The following is a 7,958-nucleotide window of genomic DNA, read 5'->3' on the forward strand; positions in this document are numbered from 1 at the left end:
GCCAAGCAACTCATTGTAATGCCCACTCGTAGTTTTTTTTTCCATTATATTTACCAAACTCTTTTATGCATATTTCATGGATGTGTTATTTTCAAGGATATTAATTCATAACTTGGACTAGAGATATATCAATGATTATTACTTAGTTGACTATATTTCATGTGTTGTTTAATGATTATGGTTACTAGTACATTAATAATTCTTTAATGATATGTAGTTAATAAATGTGATTTCTTTCATACCAATGTTAGATGATGCTTTAATGATGATTACTTCATATTTGTAATGATGTATTATTTTATCTGAGCATTTGATGTTTGACTTATAATTATTATGGTACTTACCCCATACTTGTATGTGTATGGTGCTTGTGTCTGTTTTATCTTTTTGTTTGTCATATTTGATAAGGTTAAGGGAGGAAGTTGTAGTCACCTACTAGTCACGATATACACAATGTACCACTCCTTGCCATTGCTTGTTTAGTTTAGACATAGGTATATACATGTACATGCTCATCTTTTAAGCAGAATGTAGGTATCAAACATTGACTTCCTTGAATTGTCAAGATGAGTGTGCCCTATCACAATAACTCAATGGTAAGAATGGGGAGATAATGTTCAGGTCCAATCCTAGCAATAGCCTAATTACCTGTCCTGAGAAGGAAGATATGTATTAGACTTTCCACCCTTTTAAACCCATGAGTTTATCTTTGTTTGTGTTGTTTGATTTTGAGTTTTGGTCTATTTTGGTAATGTTTCTTTTATGTGAATTTCTCCATGTGATTTATTTGGTAAAAGATTTAATTATAATATTTGGGTTAATCATTTAAATACTAAAATACTAATTATTGCATGGTTGTTTTTATTTTATAAAAATATAATTTAATTTTCAGATTTATTTATTTAAAATAATAATAATAATTTATTAATTTTTAAAATTAAAGAAATATTATCCATTTAGTTATAAACTGAATGTTAGTATTAGTGATTATTTAAGTCTTATTAAACTCTTAGTTGCATATAAATGGTTTTATATTTATTAATGCAAGAGGGAGGTTAATAAATAAATATTTATAATTTTATTATATTTAAAGAGAAGTTGTGGTAGAGTTCACTTTGTAATCATTTAGTTAATAACTATTTGACTTTATAAAAGAAATTATAAATAATTAAATTAAATTTATAATTTTATCTCTAGTTGCATTATGAATTAAAGGAAAAGTAAATGTTAATATTGGACTTAAATAGAAGTCAAATTAATATTTCAGAAATGAAATTGATATTAGTATTTAATTTGATAATATACATGTATGTTATTAATTAAATCATTTATGATTTAATATTATTTAAATTAATAACATGATAATATTGCATGATATTTTATATGCACAAAAAGATTGGATATTTAAATACCTATTGTATTAAATAAGTATATTAACATAACAATTTATATTAACATGTATATTCTTACTTTATTTCTAAACAAATTCTTATGACCCAAACTAAACAAGAGAAATTGATGGAATTAAATCATGTGGCTAAAAACTATGTGATTTCTAATATTGTATTTATAGTCTTGTGATGTTTATTTTTATCATGGTTTTTCTTTATGGGTTGTTTAACTGGACAAGTTGGGATGTGCACTAGAGGGATTTTTGAGATTTTTTTTATGATTATTTGACTGGATGTCATGATGAAATGAATTGATATTTATGTTTTACGAGCTTTATGCTATTGGAAATTTATGAGAGCTTGGGTTTCGAGAACCAATGCTATTTTTTGGGTTGCCTATTAAGGAACCAAATTTGATCAATATTACTCTTGTGATATAGGACACTATTGTGGTTTGTGATTTTTAGGAAGGTAGTCTAGGTGCATGTCTATGGGAGTGGCTTGTAATGGAGTTCGAGGACCAAAGTGGATCTAGAGCAACTCATTGTAAGTTGTGGAACAAGTGATAACATAGTAATTAAAATATCTTTCCCATCCCTTTCCTTGAGATACATTAAAAAGATAAGCTAGAGATTTTTCCTCATCCATGCCTTGAGTGCTTGTATAGATGAAGGATGATATGGAGATGATACCCTGAGAGGTATGACTAGTTTCATCATCTTAACGAGAGGGTATCCTAGTTTTGCATAGAGTCACTAGGTGTGCGGGGTCTTGAGAGACTGCTAGGGTAACCTTAGAGTTAGCTCATGTGATGACACTTCATAATATGTAGTCTGAGTCTCCTTCATGGTTTTTTTATATTTGCCTCTAGTGGTGTATATATTGGATATTACTTTTGATGGTGTATTTATTGTGAGTTGTTACTCATTGATTGGATTTCATTTATTACTGATAGTTTGTTGTGATGTGGAGCCTAATCAAACTCAAAGGTTTATTTGGCACATTTTTCTTCCCATATTATTTCTACAAGGGTTTAGGGGAAATGCCCTTGAGATGGTGTCAAGGGGTAGCACCCCTGTGAGGTCCTAGGGTAGCACCCTAGGTGCACTCCCTATCATAGTAAAGGATGTATAATGCCCCGCCAAGGAATCCAAAGAATTTCACTAAGTTTGCCAAACAATTTTTTTTTTAAACATGAAATATAAACCATTCACAACTTATACATAGTAACGGAAGCATTAGCAACAATTCAAATGAAAGTAAACATAACATATGTAATAGATTACATTCTTTAAAGATCCCTTAACGTTGAATCATATCTAAATTAACTATTCATCTAGCATCACATTCTTATGAAATAACAATGATACATCCAATGTACTTAAACAATATACAAGTGTCCTTATATAATTACGTTTTAGTTTAGCTCTATCATCCACTGTACATGTTACAAGGTATGAAAAGCTTAAAAGAATAAACATCCATATAAATAAAGTACATAATCATCTAATATTGATCCATGATACAACTAAAGTAAATGACACCACATATCATACATCATACATCATCACAAAATATAATCATATATCACAAACATAAATAACTAAGTGCATGTTTCCTCCCAACCGTAAATAGCATCATTAGACCATCGTGGATCCTAGTCATCCCTCCATGCATAACATTTCAAAGCACCGAAGAGATCATCGGTATTATCATAGTAGGAATGTCACTCCTAAAACATCCTACTAACATGCAAAGTAAAGCATAGGATACCATCATCTAACATATGCAAATCATCAATATAAGAAACATATCAATAAATACATCCATCATAAGGTATATCATCTATCATAATGATCCAAGAACATAATGAAGAGAAATACCAACCAAGAAAGCATCAGCCACGGTTTCTTAGACGGATCTCAAATGATAAGAGTGGAAAAACACTACCACCTGACTGCGTGGAACCTAAGTGGTCCACTCCCACCGTGCTGAGGAGATAATCTTAAGTCCCAAACAAGCTATCCAAAACACATAGCACAAATCTCTAGAAGTCCAGGAATCCTAAAAGTATACTAAATCAAAGGTTCCAATCACACAAAACTGACATCTAATTCTCAGAGGCACACAATGACATGTAGGAAACCTACTCTCCAAGCGAGAAAGTGTCATCACAATTATCACGTACAAGTTACCTTGGCAGTTAGCTAAACTCCACAGGTCCATATTGATCTCATGCGGCCACTAGTATCCTCTCATACTGACGAGGCATGCTACGGAATGCAAGGTCGCAACCATGCGTTCTCGCTACTCCCATCCTAGCCTATACAAGCGCTCAAGGCATGGGCGAGAACATCAAAAAAATTATCTTTTTAGGTTCATTTAATCCCCATTTAGTGTGTAAATGTTATCACTTATTAACCAAACTTACAATGAGTTACCTTGGCGGCCACTTAGGGCCCCAGCCCCCATTGCAAGCCACTTCTCGACACTACAAGTAGATTACCTACCCTAAGCTCATGGAATCATAAAATCACCACAGTCCTGTACAAGCAACTGTAAAGAAAATCTAAAAGATAATCCATAAAAAGAATCATCAAATATCCACAATATAAGCATCAAATATCCATAATAAGAATCATCAAATCTTCAAGATAAGAATCATCAAATTTCCATGAGTATCTGGAAAAGCATCCATACAAAATCATGACCACAACAGTTCTCTATTGGCAACTGAAGGCATCACTGATAATCATAAGTATCCATTAGTTCTCAATAACCAAAATATATCTCAAAATAAATCACAATATCCATTGGTTCTCAACAAGCAACCAAGAATATCTCAAAATCATACTGATCGAAGACTCCAAAATGGTTGAGTCAAACATGTCACAACATGACATCATAAAAAAATAAATCTACATTTCAGTCTCATCACGGTGACTAGAAAATAATCCAAGGATAACTGATTGATGACTCAAAAATGATTAGCTCAAGTGTCTCATACACATACATCTCAGCTTCACACATGAAGACTGATGAACAAATACAAACATTTCATAGAGCATACAATCACATTACCACGGTTGGGCTTATAAAGATCGAGACCAAATAAGATCAACATGCCATCATATCTCATAACCCCTGAGCCTCTGGTCACAACCTAGGACTGGTCAACACTAGTCAACCCAAAAACCAAAACAAGAAGCATATAGAATACACGATGCAAACACATGTTTTGGTTTTGCTAAAATCTCATAGTTGAATAATGTGTAGAGTTTAAGTTTTCATTTCAAGTATACTTCAAGTGTCTAAAGCTTCATCATTTGACCTACAAGTCAACCCATTTGTTCCCCGATAGCATGATCCTTCCATTATTAAGAATTACATTCTAAGAATAACTTAAGGATAAATATTCACTAAACTGATCATCATTGACCTTTAATTAAATCATCCTCTATATTTAACCATGATCCATATTCTAATTGATTAACTCTTCTTTAATGTTACTTCAACTTTTCAACATAATCAAAGGATCATTATTCATTTATAAAAGAACCAATTATCAATCTTTAAATAAGAAGATTATAACTTTATTAGAATGATCAATTTAATCAATCAATTAAAATAGGTACACCATCCATGACCTATTAACATTCTAATAGTTCTCATTTAAATATTACTAAGTCTTCACGATTAAAATATTTAAGGTCATTATTCAAATCATGAGAGTACGACTTGTCAACTTTGATGTAATTACTTAACAACTTCACTAAAAGAATCGATATTAGCATATCAATTAAAATTTTATTAAATAACTTAATTATTAATTAAATCTAATTAACTCTAATTAATTTAATTAATAATTACATATCCATGGCAACGTTCCAATTAATATCAATTGACTAATAACTAACTATAACTTGTAAGTTAAAAGTCAACTATAACTCAAATCCCCAATATTCATATTAATAGTTCAATAACGGCTTGTTATTATTTAATAGCAAGTTATAGGAAACTTCTAATGACCACATACATCATTTTTCAAAGAAAACTAACATTCCCTTGACAAATTTGTATTATCAATAATTATTTCAAATAAGACTCTATCGCACAACTTAATTATTAATATCATAGTTATAATATCAACTTGATATCAATTTTTTACAATCTCGCTAAAAGAATTATATTAATTAAATCTCTATGATATGAGTATTAATTAAATCCAATCAACTCTAGTTAATTGATTTAATTAATAATTGCACAACCATACCATCAACTTAAAGAATATCAGTTGACCTACAGTAGTTTGTATGTAGAAAGTCAACTTCAATACAAATATTAATATTTCAATAATGCTAATAGTAATAATGAAATCTTATCCATATAATCATCATACCAATATCTTCTTAACATACTCGTATCAATGATAATCATCTATACTCTATTTCATTAATGTTTGAGTTGATAATAATTTAATAGCTAATAACAATCTACGATGGTAGATTCTTCATTACTTTACTAACAACAATGTCACTAATAGTTTGAATATAACTTCCTTAAGATATAATCCCATTATACGAGTCATTAAGATAAATACTCAAATAAATAATCTATAATTTCGTTCATGCACCTCATAGGCAATTCATTTATCTAAAATAATCTTTAATAATAATAATTGCCAACTTAATTTCATTCATGAATTCATCTCCATTATATTTTCTTAGTAACCTTAATTAGAATAAATTCTAATTAAATATTTAGATTAATTTAAAACTATATTATTTATTTAAAATCTTACATACTTAAAATTTCATTCACATTACACACACACACACACACACACATATTACCAACATGCAACATCATAGAAGAGAATTGAATTAAAATTCAATTTTTTTTCAAATATCATTTACAAAACGTAACAACCAATATATTAAATTTATCACAATACTCTTTAAACAAAATTCAATATATTGAAATCGCATTCATTCATGCCCTGCAAAGGTTTAAAGCGATTATTAAATCGTTGGCAGTCTAATATATGTCGTGTGGCCCGCAGGTCGTAGGTACCCTACGTACTCGCAGGTACTCCGCCGCTGAGAGAATGGAGTATGGGGGGGTAATCCGCCCTCCCCAATAATATATATGCATATTTTAAAATGGTTCAAATAACGTTTTCATTAACGTTTCACCATATGCATTATCGAATTTTATACAAAGAGTTTCCACACATATATGTATATGTATATGTATATGTATATGTATGTATGTATATATATATATATCTATATATATAGACATCTATATATACATATATATATATACATATATATATACATATATATATACATATATATGTATATATATATGTATATATATATATGTATATATATGTGTGTGTATTCATATATATATATATATATATTCGCAGATTATCAATCAGTTATATAGTGTTTAAATATGTATATATGTGTGTGTGTGTGTGTGTGTGTGTGTGTGTGTGTGTGTGTGTGTGTGTGTGTCTGAATGTGAGCAGATTTGTAAAATATATCTATATAGAAAGGGCTTTTCCATACAAGAATTTTTTCCTTTAAATAATTATTTTTCTAAACATATCCATTAATCCATTCAATGGGTTTAACTATAAATTTGAAATCATCATTCTCAATTTGATTCTAATTCGGACCCAAACCCGTTTAGATCTAATTTCTCCTAAATTGGATCTAGGGTTTTCTATTGTTTTCTACTTAACCAAATAAATTACATATCTAGATTTTGATTTCTAAAAATCAAAAGGAGTATTCAGACACATATATCAGACATGATGAAGACAGGAAGAGAAATAGTGTAAAGAGAATATGTGAATATCACGAGTGCACCTGGACACTGATGCTAATCCGCCATGCCTCAGAAGTCCATAGAAAATCCCTTCCTTCTCCATCATTCGCAATTCCTCCAAGATCCAAGCCAACTGAATCCTCCAAGTGACTAGAAGTGCTAGAAGGAGCATAGAAGCATGTAGAAAATATATGAGCATATGAATCTTCTCCAATGCATGTAGGCTTTGAAGCTTCCATTTTAGCTTGAAGCTTGTAGCTTCCATTGAGCTTGTAGCTTGTAGCTTTCATTAAGCTTGCATTTAAACTTGTCCAAACACACTAGGAGAGCCTCTATTTAAAGGCCTCTAAGATGCATCTAGAGTGTCTCTAGAAACAACTAGAAGATAAGCATGGCAACCAAGCATGGGTCTTCTCCAACCTTCTAGATAAGTCCTAAGGTTGTAGACACCATGTACTCAAATAAAAATGCTAACTCCTAAGTGTAGACAACTTGTGCATTCTTAGAGTGCAAACTCCTGTGTTGTCTACATGACAACTCCCGAAAATTTGCCAACTCCATAATGCACATTAATTAATTTAATATTTACTTTACTCTTTCCAATTTAATTTATTTATTTATTAAATGTCATGCACTAACTTTAATAATTCCACTTTTCAATCTTAATATATTTATATGTTAATCACATGAAATCTAGAATCTTTTAATAATTTAAAATATATTTTC

The sequence above is a fragment of the Cupressus sempervirens genome, chromosome 3 (assembly GCF_028749045.1).
Source record: "Cupressus sempervirens isolate cs-2001-9-10 chromosome 3, ASM2874904v1, whole genome shotgun sequence".
Lineage (NCBI taxonomy): Eukaryota > Viridiplantae > Streptophyta > Pinopsida > Cupressales > Cupressaceae > Cupressus > Cupressus sempervirens.